This window comes from Phyllostomus discolor, chromosome 7, assembly GCF_004126475.2.
Source record: "Phyllostomus discolor isolate MPI-MPIP mPhyDis1 chromosome 7, mPhyDis1.pri.v3, whole genome shotgun sequence".
Taxonomy (NCBI): domain Eukaryota; kingdom Metazoa; phylum Chordata; class Mammalia; order Chiroptera; family Phyllostomidae; genus Phyllostomus; species Phyllostomus discolor.
Window position 1 is genome coordinate 100,095,648 of NC_040909.2, and position 15,767 is coordinate 100,111,414.

General features: G+C 39.7%; 1 protein-coding gene across 1 annotated transcript in view; it reads left to right on the plus strand.

Moving 5' to 3' along the window:
• The first annotated feature begins 696 nt into the window (after positions 1 to 696).
• MTFR1 (mitochondrial fission regulator 1) overlaps positions 697 to 15,767 on the plus strand; it is a 72,680-nt gene continuing 57,609 nt past the window's right edge. Inside the window, exon 1 of the mRNA XM_028533846.2 lies at positions 697 to 774. The gene's annotated coding sequence lies outside the window, so the exon portion shown is untranslated. The remainder of the gene's footprint in view (positions 775 to 15,767) is intronic.

Here is a 15,767-nt window from a genome sequence, read left to right on the forward strand (position 1 = left end):
ATGGGAAGGTAAGTGAGACAGCCAATCAGCAACAGCCTACTGAAAGGCCACACATAAATGCTAACAGGCTTCTCACCCTATATATGAATCTTTTATCAAGCCTTCACACATTACCATTCTGAGTATGTTAGCTATATTTTCATGATAGAATTATTTGAAGTCCAGTATTCTAGAATGGTCAACTATTAAAAAGCACGTGTCCCAATGAACCACAGTAAAAGATGCTGGAACTGAAGAGGGTAAAGTAAAATCCTCACTCATCAGGCACTTTGTAGGATCCCTGCACCATTCTAAACACAAACACACGTCACATATTAGGTCCGCAGAGGCAAAATTTTTGCGGCATGAACACCAGTCTCCTAAAGCGTAGGATGAAAGGGATCAACATATATTAGGTAACGGGCTTAAAACGCACAGTTTCTTTCACTTTAGCCTACGTTCAGAACGTGGGTCGTTTGCCCGAGGTGTACTAACAAAGTACCGGTACTTTCCCGGCGGTGCAATGAGGGCACAGAGCTAAATCCAAGAGAAAAGCGCATGCACACATCAAACCCCACGCGTGCGCACACTGGCTCCGAGAGGCGGTAGCCGGCTCTTGGGGCGGTCCTTTAGCCTTTCGCTGTGGGCTCTGGGCCCTCCTCCAGGCCAGAGGAAGCCGCTGATTGGGCAGCCTGGCCGTGGCTAGGGGATTGGGTGATTGGCAGCAATGCCTTAGGACCGCCAAGCTGGAAGCCAGGGTAGCCGCGGAAGACGCCCCGCGGCCTCGCGGCCGAGGTAACTGGGGCTGAGAGCTGGGGGAGGCGGTTGGTGGTGGGGTCACGAAGGCGCCCCCGAGCTTGACGGCAGTGGGAAGCCCTAGTAACAGGGAAGGAGCTGAAGGAACCGGTTCGTATTTGCGGGGAGGCTGGCGGGCTTTGTAGGCTGGTTGGGTGGCTGCGCCGCGGCTGAAGAAAGGCGGCGAGGTTCTCGGGCAGTCAGGGCGGTTGAGGTCGGCCCTGGTGGGGTCGGAGCTCTGGTGGAGGGGAGTGAAGTAAGCAGAGTTGCCGTGAAGGCTGGGGCTCACCCAACTACCCAGGTACCCTCTCCCCCGCCTTGGGAGCCTGCGGTTCGCGCTCCGGCCGCCAGGCGGCGGTTCCCTTGGGTGTTGCGCTCTTTTCCCGGGACCGGGCAAACGGGACTACGAGGCTGCGCCTCCCGGCCGGCCCGCAGGCTTTCCGGGAGGAGGAGCACCCTGCTGGTCCGCCTGGTAGGTTTGCAGCCTCACCTGGCTTGTGTTGCTAGTTGACTTTTCCTCTCCCAGAACTTCCCAAAGTATCTTTCTAACCAGGACCAGGATTTCCATTAAGCCCCAAAGAAACGATCAACCTTTGGACATGTAAAAACATTTTATTTTGGCAATCTTAAGACCTGCAGAGGTGGTGAGAGGAGAGTATAAAGAACTCAGTACCCGTCACCCAGTTTCATCAGTTACCAATTCGTGACCGGGCTTGCTCCTCCTCCCGGGTTAATTTGAAGTACATCCTAGCCATATCATTTCATCTCTTTTATGTATTTTTACCGCTTTGTCGAGACCAGCCATCATGCTCCCCCCCCCCCCCCCCAGTCGTTTGCTTTCTAGAGGGGTTGTGAAAAATAAGGCACACGTTGAGGTTTCTACATCGCTGACTTAGTTTATGCTGCGAGACTGTGGGCAGTTCTCCCACCGGGCAGTTCACCTATCCTCTGCTCAGGTCTTCAAAGTCACTGAAAACAAAGGTACCCAATAATCCAGTCTTGGAGGTAGCGTTACTGGTTTTGAGCAGTAATAATAGTACTGGTAATTTCTGTTTATGGAGCTCTTAATGTGTTTGAAACACTTTGTTTCCACCTGTTCATTTTTTTCAGCAGCTGCGTGATACCCCATTTACAGATGAGGGAAAAGAGGCATAGAGGAGTTACCTGTTCATTTTTTTCAGCAGCTGCGTGATACCCCATTTACAGATGAGGGAAAAGAGGCATAGAGGAGTTAAGCAATTTCCATAAGGTCATTAATATAAAGGGTGGAGGGGCATACCTAGAATTTAGGATACTAAACCCTAGTCACTGCCAAGTCCTTGCTCTTTTAACCATAATTGAATGTCTTAAGAACTGTGGATTAAATGTAAGTGTGGAAAGTTATTTCTCTTGAGCTACAGATCCATAATGGGGAAAACGCTGGAAGTTTACATATACAATAGGTATTTTTGTTTCTTTGAAACTGTAAACAGTTAATTTAAACTTATGATCAATGTATATAATTGTAGTTCAATAAGTATAAGTATTAATTTTTTATAGTATATTCCAGTTCAAGGGGTAAAAATATATACATTAGTGAGTAGTCTATATCTCCTTTGGCACTTAGCATATATTGGCTATTTATCCTGAATACTTTTCATCTGTATCCCTCACCTTTCCAATCTCCTGCTAAGACAGAATCTTCACCCCAACAGTATTAGAGGAGTAAGGAACTAGAGACAGCTGGGCTTATTCAGAGGACAGTAGGGAAGACCGCTTGAATTGGAGTTTAGAATTCCTACTGTAAGGGAATAATTGAGAGGTCTAGAAGGTTAGGAACTTGGAACAAAGAAGTGACATGGTCATAGCTATCTCTGAGACGTGACAAGATTAGTGAGTTGACCTGATGAATATAAAGGAAGTAAATATAAATATGGATAACTGGTGAAATTATGGACATAAGGAATGGACGCACCCTGAACCCGAAAGCATGTGCCCCTAGCAGGAATTGAACCCAAGACCCCTCAGTCCACGGGACCACTCTCCAACCAATTGAGCCCCATTGACCAGGGCTGTAGACTGTTCCAGTTTTGCCATGGTAACATTTGTCAGTATTTTTGACCAGAGCCCATTCCTTCGATGTCTACAATATCACCTTTCTTGTAGATTCATATGCATGTGGACAAATAATCAACTCCATGTTTTCTAAAAGACCTAGAGTGAGTGTCTCTCCTCTTGATCTTTGTGTTAGTCTTTTTGACAAACTACTGGAAGATGGCAGTTCCAGCCAAAAAGAAGCCTGTTCTGGACCTTCATAATGAATGTGCCTGTACACAGGCGCGCGCGCGCGCGCGCGCACACACACACACACACACTTTGTATTTATTTATTTAATTTTTTTTTTACAAAAATGAAATCTTAGGCCCTGACCTGGTAGCTCATTTGGTTAGAGTTGTCCCCTTACACCAAGGTTGTAGCTTTGATCCCTGGTTAGGGCACATACAATTATCAACCAGTGGCACAGTGGATTGAGTGCTGCTGGCCTGTGAACCAAAGGGTCCCGGATTTGATTCCCAGTCAGGACACATGCCTGGATTGTGGGCCAGATCCCCAGTAGGGGGCATGCGAGAGGCAACCACACATTGATATTTCTCTCCCTCTCTTCTTCCCTTCCCCTTTCTCTAAAAATAAATAAAATCTTTTAAAAAATCAACTCATAATGTCAGAAATTGGGAAATATTATTTTCCCAAAGTCTTTGTATTGCTAATTTTATTATTGTACAAAGTGAATAATTTTTATATCTCTACTTTTTAAATTTCATTTACTTGCTATAAAAAATGTTATTGGTCTTTGAAAATTGCACATGTAGCCCTGACCAGGGTGGCTCAGTTGGTTGGGCATCATCCCACAGAGTGAAGGTTACCAGTTCAATTCCTAGTCAGGGTGCATACCTGGGTTGTGGGTTTGGTCCCAGATCTGGGTACACATGAGAGGCAACTGATAGAGATATTTCTCTATCTTCCTCCCTTTGCCTCTCTCTAAAAATAAATAACATTTTAAAACAATAATAAAAATTACATAAGTAGTATATTATTATATTAAAAACAAACAATACAGAAAATGTTCCTCAGTTTATTTTCATATCAAAGACACATTAACTTGAATGAATTTTCATCAAATTTTAATTAGCTTCTTAGGCTTATCTAAACAGATTTTTGTTGACAGATGTAGTATAGGTCATAAGATTTATTCATTTGTGGACTGAAAAAATGACACATGTCAGATTCTGTGCTAGATGGTGGGAGGATATATCAATGTACTTAATTTTGCACGAACGGTATAGAATATCAATTCTAAATTATTACCAGTAAATTTTACTCATAGGTTGAATACTGTATCATTGTTTTGTATCGCCAATAGTATGCTAAAATATTCTGACTTTTAAAGTCTCAAATAGACTGATGTGAAGTGCAGCAGTGGCCATTAGAATTGCATTTCAAGTTTAATTTCTGAAAAGTAGCATAGGGTGTTGACATGGGGTTGATTGATAATTTTTCATGGTTACCAGTAAGGACATTTAAAAAAAATTAACATCCATCTACTGTTCAAATATCCTAAAAGAAAAGGCATTTTATACCAAAAAGTAAGGAAATGTTCTCAAAATAAACTACAGTAACTTTAAATTGAATAAGTTTTTGTTTTTCACTTCATGGTCCTTATATTTCTTTTTCATTGTAGACCATCACCAGAATGTAGACTGTCATTTGGTACACTGATGTGGTGTTATCTAATCTCATACTATTCTGAGAACAGGAAACTATTCTAATAATTTAGCCAACAGAATAACTAAGAAAGTTCTGTTAATCTTGGATTCCCATATAAGTGGTACTACTCTCTCATTACGAAGATAATTAAATGGCCATTTCCTCAAATAGTTCCCAAATACCTTCTGAAAATAAACCCCAAAATAGTATTATAGCTTTTAAAGTTTTTTGACCCTTTAAATTTAATGACAACATTATTACTGCTTACCAGGGTTATTATGAAATTATACTGATTTAAATGATTACAACTACCTCAAAAACATATATTGCATTAGCTGTAAGTAGTATTGCAGTGGTTTCCCCTTATCCTTAGGATTTACATTCCAAGATTCCCCTGTGGGTGCCAGGAACCACAGATAGTACTGAACCCTTCATGTACTTTTTTCCCCTCAACATACATACCTATGGTAAACTTTAATTTATAAATTAAGCACAATAAGAGGTTAACAACATAAGCTAATGATAAATTAGAACAATTATAACAGTATACTGTAATAGAAGTTATAGGAAGGTAGTCTCTCTCAACGTATTGTATTATGGTCACCCTTTTTTTTGTGATGTGAGATGGAGCAGTACCTGCATAATGAGATGAAGTGAGGTGAATGACGTGGGCATTGTGATGTAGCATTAGGCTACTACCAGGGTTACTTGAACACAAGCACTGTAATAATATGGCAGTTGGGTGGGTTAGTGTATACAGCATGAGTTACACTAAACAAAGGGATGATTTGTGACTCGGATGGAATGTATCAGTGCAAGAATTTGTCACACTACTTAGAAGAAGGGCATGCAATTTAAAATTAATGAATTGTTTATTTCTGGAACTTTCCATGTAATATTTTCTGACCATAGTTGACTGTGGGTAAGAAATTGTAGAAAGCAAAACCACGGATAAGGGAGGGCTGCTATATTTTATATTATCTTTGATTTGATTGCTCTAAATTTTAATTGTTCTAATTAGTACATATTAGCTACAGTAGTACATATTTTCACAGCATTCATGGAATGAAAAGAAAGTCTGTTTTCAAGGTTTATTGATTTATCACTTAGTATTGGTTTTCTTTTCTGCCCTGCCAACCACTCCTCCCCACAAAAAATAATTTACTATTTCTTATAGTATATGCTAGAGTGGACTAAACCATAAGCCTAGACCATTATAAAATTTCTAGAAGGTAAATTATATATAGTCCAACAAAAATCTAGGAAACAAAATGCAGCTGAGTTGTTAACCATCGTTTATTAAACCTTTTTTATTTTGAAGTAAAACACACAAAGTATAAAAGAAAAATGCACAAACAGATGTACAGCACAATAACATCACAAAGCAAATACCTTTTTAATGACATTAGAAATTAAGAAATAGTTGTTTGCCCTGGGCAGGTTCTTCAGTTGGTTAGAGCATTGATGCCAAGATGGTGGGTTTGATTCCTGGTCAGAGCACATACAAGAAACAACCGATGAATGCATAAGTAAGCGGGACAACAAATCAATGTTTCTTCCTTCATACTCTCTCTGAAATCAAATTAAAAAAATTTAAAAAAAGGACTTCCGTCCAAGATGGAGGCATATGTGGACGCACCATACCTCCATGCATATCCAAGATTGGAACAACAATTTAGAGGCAGAATAACATCCAGAACTGACAGAAAATTTATCTGATGGAGGTCAGACAGCCAAGAAGTTGAAGTAGACCCGTTCATCCAGACCTGTAGGAGGGGTAGAGACAAGCAGCCAAGCACGGGTCGGGCGCAAAAAGCAGAGAGAGTTGAGTGCATAAAGCATCTGGGGCACGCAAAATTGCAGCAGGTGGACCCTGAGTACACAAGTAGCAGCTGGAAGACCCAGTGAGGCAGCGATTGTGGAGCAGGGCAGAGCTCGCAACCCAGGATCCCAGAGAAAGGACTGAGGTCCCATGGAGAACGTGGCTACCACCATTGTTCCCTCTCAACCCCACCCCACATACAATGTCACAATATAGGGACTGAGGTGCACAACCCTGGTGAACACCTAAGGCTCTGCCCCTCATCATAATAGGAGCAACCAGACCAAAAAAAAAAAAAAAGATGGCTCAAACAGAAGAACAGATCAATGCCCCAGAACTCATCCTTTTAAGCAACCGAGAGATAGCCAACCTGTCAGATGCAAAGTTCAAAACACTGGTGATCAGGAAACTCATAGAATTGGTTGATTTTGGTCGCAAATTAGATGAACAAATGCAGGTTACAATAAAAGAAATGAAGGAAAATGCACAGGGAACCAATAGTGATGGGAAGGAAAGTGAAACTCAAAACAATAGAATGGACTAGAAGAAAGAAAGAAACAACTAAACAGGAAAGAATGGAGAAATAAGAATTCAAAAAAATGAGGAGAAGCTTAGGAACCTCCAGGACATTTTTCAATGTTCCAACATCTGAATTATAGGGGTACCAGAAGGGGGATAGGAAGAGCAACAGATTGAAAACGTATTTGAACAATAATAAAGGAGAACTTCCCCATTCTGGCAAAGGAAATAGACTTCCAGGAAGTCCAGGAAGCTCAAGAGAGTTGCAAAGAAGTTGGACCCAAGAAGAAGCACACCAAGGTACATCATAATTACATTAGCCAAGGTAAAAATGAAGGAGAGAATCCTAGAAGCAGCAAGAGATAAGGGCACAGTAACCTGCAAAGGAGTTCCCATCAGACTGTCAGCTGATTTCTCAAAAGAGACCTTCCAGGCAAGGAGGGGCTGGAAAGAAGTATTCCAAGTCATGAAGGACAAGGACATATATCCCAGAATACTCTCCAGCAAAGCTTTCCTTTAGAATGGAAGGGCAGATAAAGTGCTTCTCAGATAAGGTCAAGTTAAAGGACTTCATCATCACCAAGCCCTTTTTTTATGAAATGTTAAAGGGACTTATCTAAGAAAAGAAGATTAAAAAACATGTATAGTAAAAGGACAGCAAACTCACAATTACTAATAACCACACCTAAAGCCAAACCAAAAGAAACTAAGCAATCAACTAGAACAGGAACAGAACCACAGAAATGGAGATCACATGGAGGGTTAGCAACAGGGAGTGGGAGGAGGAGAGAGGGGGAAAAGGTACAGAGAATAAGTAGCATAGATTGTAGGTTGAAAATAGATAGGGGGAGGGTAAGAATAGTATGGGAAATGTAGAAGCTATAGAACTTACAATTATGACACATGGACATGAACTTAAAGGGGGGGATGTGGGTGGGAGAGGGTGTACAGGGTAGAGGGGAGTGAAGGGGGGAAATGGGACAACTGTAATAGCATAATCAATAAAATATATTTTAAAATTTTTAAAAAAGGAATAGTTCGCACCAGAAAATTATTTCATGCTTTCTTTCACCTGTTACCTACGCCCATCCAAAGGTAATCACCATTGTAAGAACTTCTTTTTAAAATTTTTAATTTTTAATAATTTTCAATTATAGATTATATTCAGTATTATATATTTTAGTTTCAGGTGTACAGGATATTGGTTAGACAGTCTTTTTACAAAGTGTTCCCCTGATATTTCTGGTTACCACCTGGCACCATACATATAATAGAGTATTATTGACCATATTTCCTGTGCTATACTTTACATCCCCATGGCTATTTTGTAATTACTAATCTTTATGTTTCAATCCCTATACCTTTTTCACCCAGTCCCCTAAGCCCCCACCCCCTGACAACCATCAGTCTGTTCTTTATGAGTTTGTTTCTCTTTTGTTTGTTCGTTTATATTATTGCTTAGATTTCACATATAATTGAAATCATATGTATTTGTCTCCCTCTGTCCGACTTATTTCAGTTAGCATAATACCCTCTGTGTCTATCAATGCTGTGGCAAATGGTAAGATTTCATTCTTTTTTATGACTGAATAATACTCCATTGTATACATGTACCACACCTTTTTTATCTACTTGTCTATTGATGGGCACTTGGGTAGCTTCCATAGTTTGGTTGTGGTAAATAATGCTGCAATGAATGTAGGAATGCATGTATTCTTTTTAATCAGTTTCAGGTTTCTTTGGATATACTGTATTTTGCTGTGTATAATATGCACTTTTTTGCCTAAATTTTTGAGGGAAAAATAAAGATGCACATTATACATGGGTAGTACCAATTCCATATCTATATAAATGTTTTTAATTCTTTTGTTTATGCTTATGTGTTAAAGGTATAACTCTAGAAAACAATAATAATATCTGTATACAAAATAATACCCTGGAATATGATAGTTTTGTTTCTAAATATAAGTCAGTCAATCACTCAATTAATAATTGAATTAAAAAATTAAAACAAGAGATTTTTTTCCTGAAAGTTTGGGCCAAAAACGTGGGTGCGCTTTATACGTGGCAAAGTATGGTATTTCCAGAAGTAGAATCACTGGGTCATAGACAGTTCCATTTTTAATTTTTTGAGGTAACTCCATATTGCTCTCCAGTGGCTACACCAGCCTGCATTCCCACCAACGTGCACAAGGGTTCCTTCTTGTCCATGCCCTTGCCAGCACTTGTTTGTTGAATTATTGATAGCCATCCTGATAGGTGTGAGGTGAATTAAAATTTTAGTTTTAATTTGCATTTCTCTGATGATTAGTGAGGTTAAGCATCTCTTCATATCTACTGGCTATCTATATGTCCTCTTTGGAAAAGTGTCTATTCAGGCCCTTTGCCAATTTTTTAATATTAGTTTTTTTGTTGTTGAGTTAAATGAATGAGTTATATAAATTTTTATATTAACCCCTTATCAGATAGACATATTATTGGCAGATATGTTCTCCCATTCAGTGGGTTGTCCTTTCATTTTGTTGATGGTTTCCTTTGCTGTGCAAAATCATTTTAGTCTGATGTAGGCCCATTTGTTTATTTTTTCTTTTTTTCCCCTTGCATGACAAGACGGGTAAGAAAAAAATATAAGAAATGTCCAAGCCCTGGCTGGTGTGGCTCAGTGGATTGGGGGCCAGCCTGCAAGCCAAAGGGTCTCTTGTTCGATTCCCAGTCTGGGCTCGTGCCTTGATTGAGGGCCAGGTTCCCATTGGGGGGCATGCAAGAGGCAACCACACATTGATGTTTCTCTCCCTCTCTTTCTCCCTCCCTTCCCCTCTCTCTAAAAATAAGTAAATAAAAAAAGAAAAAAGAAATGTCCAAGTTTTACTGTCTATGTTTTCTCCTAGGATTTTTATGGTTTCAAATCTAACATTTAAGTCTTTTTTAACAGTTTGAGTTTATTTATGTATATGGTGTAAGAAGGTGGTCTAGTTTCAGTTTTTTGCATGCATCTTTTCCCTGCACTGTTTATTTACTTTTCCAGTTTTGTAGGGAAATGGTCCAATTTTTCCTACACCATTTATTAAATAGACCATCTTTACCCCATTGTATATTCTTGCCTCCTTTGTCAAATATTAACTGACCATATAGGCGTGGATTTATTTCTGAGCTCTCTATATTCTGTTCCATTGATCTCTATGTCTATTTTTATGCCAGTACCATGCTGTTTTGATTACTATGACGTTGGAATGTATTTTGATATCAGGTAGTATACTTCCAACTTGGCTGTGGCTATTTGGGGGTCTTTTGTGGATCCATATAAATTTAGGGGTTATTTTTTTCTAGTTTTGTGAGATATGTCAGTAGTATTTGATAGGAATTGCATTGACTCTAGATTGCTTTGGGTAGTATGGACAATAATAATTCTTCCTATCCATGTGCATGCTGTGTGCTTTCATTTATTTGTATCTTTAATTTCTTTCCTCAGAGTTTTATACTTTTCTGAGCACAGGTCTTACACCTTGGTTAAATTTATTCCTGGATATTTTTATTTATTTTTACTTATTTATTTTTAGAGATGGAACAGGAGGGAGAAAGAGAGGGAGAAACATCAGTGTGTGGTTGCCTCTCACACACCCCCACTGGGGACCTGGCCTGCAACCCAGGCATGTGCCCTGACTGGGAATTGAGCTGGTAATTCTTTGGTTCTCAGGCCCACACTCTATCCATTGAGCCACACCAGCCAGCGTATTCCTGGGTATTTTTTAATGCAGTTGTAAATGGCTTAGTTTCCCTTTCTGATAGTTCATTATTGGTGTATAAAAATGCAACTGATTTTTGGACATTTATTTTGCATCATGCTTCTTTATTGAACTCATTTTTCAGTTCTAGAAGTTGTTTGGTGGAATCTTTTTTTTTTAAGATGTTATTTATTTTTAGAGAGAGAAGAAGGGAAGGAGAAAGAGAGGGAGAAAAACATCAATGTGGGTTGCCTCTTACGTGACCCCCACTGGGGACCCATCCTACAGCCCAAGTATGTGCCCTGACTGGGAATCGAACCAGTGACTCTGGTTCTCAGGCCAGCACTCAATCCACTGAGTCACACCAGCCAGGGCTGGTGGAATCTTTAGTGTTCTTTATGTACAGCATCATCTCATCTACAAATAGTGACAGTTTTACTTTTTCCTTTCCAGTTAGGATACCTTTATTTCTTGTCTGATTGCTGTGGCTAGGATTTTCAGTACTATGATGAATAAGAGTGGTAAAAGCAGACATCCCTGTCTGTGCCCTTACTTAAGGGAAATGCTTTTACTTTTTTCCATTGAGTATGATGTTGGCTGTGGGTTTTTTATATATGGTCTTTATTATGATGAGATATGTTCTCTCTATTCCCACTTTGCTGAAAGTTTATTATTTTAAATAGGTGCTAGATTCTGTCAAATGCTTTTTCTGCATCTATCGATATGATCATATGACTTTTATCCTTCATTTTGTTCATGTGGTGTATTACATTAATTGATTTGTGAATATTGTACCAATCTTGCATCCTAGGGACAAATCCTATTGATCATAGTGTATGATCTTTTCTGTATTGCTGAATTCAGTTTGCAAATATTGTGTTGAGGATTTTAGCATCTATGTTCATTAGTGATATTGCTCTGTGATTTTCTTTTTTTGTAGTGTCTTTATCTGGTTTTGGAATTAGAATAATGTTGGCCTACTAAAATGAGCTTGGGAGCCTTCCTTTCTCTTGAATTTTTTGGAATAGTGTGAGAAGGAGAGGTGTTAGTTCTTCTTGTAATGCTTGGTAAAATTCACCTGTGAAGCCATCTGGTCCAGGACCTTTTTTTTGTTGGGAGTTTTTTAGACTACTGCTTTGATTTTATTAGTTGTAATCATTCTCTTCAGATTTTCTGATTTTTCTTGATTCACTTTCAGGAGATTGTTATATTTCTAGGAGTTTCCCCATTCTGTCCAGATTGTCTAATTTCTTGGCATACAGTTTTTCATAATATTTTCTTAAAATCCTTTCTATTTATGTGGTGTCAGTTCTTTTTTATTTCTCATATTTATTTAGGTCTTCTCCCATTTTTTTGATAAATCTGGTTAAAAGTTTATTAACCTTGTTTATCTTTTTAAAGAACTAGCTTTTAGTTTCATTCATTTTTATATATATATTTATTTAGGTTCTATTTTGTTTATTTCTCCTGATTCTTATTATTTCCTTCGCTCACTTTGGACTTTTCTTTGTTGTTCTTTTCCTAATTCTTTTAGATGTAGGGTTAGATTGTTTGAGATTTTTCTAGCTTCTTATGGTAGGCCTGTAATGCTATGAATTTCCTTAGGACAGCTTTCACTGTGTCCCAAAGATTTTAGGTTTTTGTGTTTTCATTTGTCTCAAGGTATCTTTGGATTTCTTCCTTGATCTCATTGCTAACCTATTCATGGTTTTAGTTAACATGTTATTAAGCTCCTTGGGTTTGTGCGTTTCTAGTTTTTTTTTCTTTCTTGTAATTGATTTCTGTTTCATACCAATATGTCAGAGGAGATACTTGATATAATTTCTGTCTTAAGTTTCTTGAGACTTGTTTTGTGTTTTAGCATGTTGTCTAAACTAGAAAATGTTCCATGTGCACTTGAAAAGACTGTATTTTGCTGCATTGGGGTGAAATGTTCTGAAAAATATCAATTAAATCCATCTGATCTAGTGTGTCATTTAAGGCTGCTGTTTCCTTGTTGATTTTCTGTTTGGAAGATCTATCCATTAATGTCAAAGGGGTGTTAAAATCCGCTACAGTGACTGCATTACTGTAGCTCTCTCCCTTTATGTTTGTCAAAATTTGCTTTGTACATTTAGGTGTTCCTGTGTTGGCTGCATATGTGTTTACAAGGGTTATATCCTTTTGTTGGATTGCTCCTGTTACCATTTATGTAGTGTCCTTCTTTATCTCTTATTGTAGCCTGTTTTAAAATCTGCTTTTTCTCATGTAAGTATTGCAACCCTAGCTTTTTTTTTTTCCATTTCTATATGCATGAAATATCTTTTTCAATCCCTTTAGTAATCAGTTTGTGTGTGTCTTTCATTCTGAGGTGGGTCTCTTGTAGACAGCCTCCATATGGGTCTTGTTTTCTTTTTTTCTTTGCCCAAGGATACGTTTAGTGATGAGAGAGAGAGACATTGATTTGTTGCCTCCTATATGTGCCTGACTAGGGATCAAACTTGCAACCTAGCTATGTGCTCTGACCAAGAATTGAACCTACAACCTTTTCATGTACAGCATGATGCTCCAACCAACTGACCAACCCAGCCAGAGCTATGGGTCTTATTTTCTGGTACTATTCTGCTACCCTATATCATTAAAAAAATTTTTCATTAGAGAGAGGGAGAAACAGAGGGAGAGAAACATTGATCTGAATGCCCCCAAGCAGGAACCTCGCCTGCAACCCAGTAGTGCCCTGACCAGGAATTGAACCGGTGACCCTTCTGTTTGTAGGCCAGACCTAAATCCACTGAACCACACCAGTCAGAGCTAAGCCATTTACATTTAAAGTGATTATTGATAGGTATGTATTTATTAACATTTTATTTTTTATAACCATGTTCTTTTTTTCTTGTTTTTTTTTTTTCCTTCTTAAAGAAGACCCTTTAACATTTCTTGTAATACTGGTTTGATGTTAATGGACTCCTTTGGCTTTTTCTTGTCTGGGAAGCTCTTTTTTCTCCTTCAACTTTAAATGATAGCCTTGCTGGGTAAAGTAATCTTGGTTGTAGGTCCTTGATTTTTATCACTTTAAATATTTCATGCTAATCCCTTCTGGTTTGAAATGTTTGTTGAGAGTCCATCAGCTTGACAATCTAATGGGAGAAAGTAACTGTCTTTCTCTTGCTGCTTTTAAGACTCTTTGTCTTTAACCTTTGCCATTTGAATTTTGATATATCTTGGTGGAGGCCTCTTTAGGTTCATCATTTTTAACACTATGCTGTTCCTGGACTTGTGTGTCTTTTTTTCCGCATCAGATTAGAGGTTTTCAGCCATTTTTCTTCAAAGAGGCTCTCGATACTTTGCTCTCTCTCTTCTTCTGTACCTCTATGATGTGGCTATTGTTATGTTTCATGTTGTCCCTAAGGTCTGTTAAGCTATCCTCATTTAAATTTTTTTTTCTTTTTGTGCTCTCATGGGGTATTTCCAACTACTTTACCTCCCAAATTCCTGATTTGGTCTTTTGCTTCATCTAATCTACTTCTTTCTAGTGTATTCTTCACTTCAGATATTGTATTCTTCATTTCAGATATTGTATTCATTTCTGACTGGTTTCTTTTTTTTTGGTCTCTGTGTCTTTTATGCTTACTATCTTTTAAGTTCTTGTTGGGTTTATCCATCCCTCCTAAGTTCCTTAAGCATCCTTATAATTATTGTTTTGAATTTTATATCGGCTAGATTGCTTGCCTCCGTTTTATTTCTTTCTTTCCGATGATTTCTCCTATTTTGTTTGGGGCATGTATCTTTGTCTTCTCATTTCGGCTGCCTGTGTTTGTTTCTGTGCGTTAGGTAGATCTGTTATGTCTCCTAGTCTTGGTAGGGTGGCCTTGTGTAGCTGGTGTCTTTTAGGACACAGTGACGAAGTCTCTTGATCACCTAAGCTGGGTACTCCAGAAATGTAACTTGTGTGAGCCCTCCTGTTGTGGTTGAGTATGATCACTGCTGTCCTGTCCATGCTTCCAGTCAGCCCTCAGGCTAGATGACTATGAGGATTGATCTCAACCACAGTTTACAAGCTGCTGTGTGGGTGCTGACCACACAAAGTAGAACTTGCCTCAGCAGGGTCTGGTGCCTGCTGAAATTTCCCTTTGAATTTGCTGCTTGTGGAGCTCAGTTGGTTTTTGCTCTGATGTTGTCCTGAGCTTTCTACTGGGTATATTGGTCCTGGGACCTCTTGGGAGGGACTCCAGCACAGGTCAGTTTTAGATGCTGCCTGTATGACTGGCCCTGCACAACCTATTTGGAACTACAAAGTAATCCACAGTTTGTGGCTGCCTCTGGTGGGCGTGGGTGTCTGGGGGAAAGGTCAGGCTGTGCATCAGGCTGGTTTATACCAGCACTAAACCTGAAGGCAAGTCAGCAAAAGGCCCAAGGCACCCTGAGATCCACCTCCGTCTGCCTCTGCCTATCAGCTACCTGTTAGGCTCAGTCACCGAAAGAGCTTTTTGGTGGTACATGAGTTTTGTAAGGTAGATTCTCAGTGAGTCACCAAGTAGGGGCGAGTGCTATTCAGCAGGTTGATACAGATTTCAACTTGATGCCAGTGGTGGGTCTGAGTCCACTCATCAAAAGTCACAGGGTATACCAGGGCTGGTGGACACCTGCCTAGTGCCCACAGACCGTTGTGGTGGAGTGGGATCTCCGGGAGTCATCAGGGCGCAGTCAGCAGAGTTTATCAGGCCCAAACAGACTAAGATTTGGCCGTATGGAAGGAGGGCTCTATACCAGTTGGATATGTGAGGAAAAAATTCACTCTGTCCTAGAGCCATGCAACTCAGTTTGTCAAGGATTCTGGTCAGACCTGGAGAGCTTGAGCTCTCAGGAGGGCCGAACCACTGGGAGACAGCAGGGTGGGGCTAGAGGATTCTGCATGAGGAAGTGGTGGTGCTGTTCAAGCTCGCAGAAGGAGGGGAGTCTCGCCCCAGAGCCACACAACTCAATCTCTGGCACCCCTATAGTCTGCACAGACCTCTACACGCCAGACACAAATAGCTGACTCCTCTGCAGAGCATGGATTTTGTAGGGCAGGATGGTGGGACTGTTGTATTCCCTCAGGCTGATGCCATATGGAGGGGAATGCTCCACTGAGAAAAGATGGTACCTGTGATGTGAGAGAGGTACTCAGTCCCAGGACTCTGGCAGTCGTCTCTTCAGCTTTCTTCATG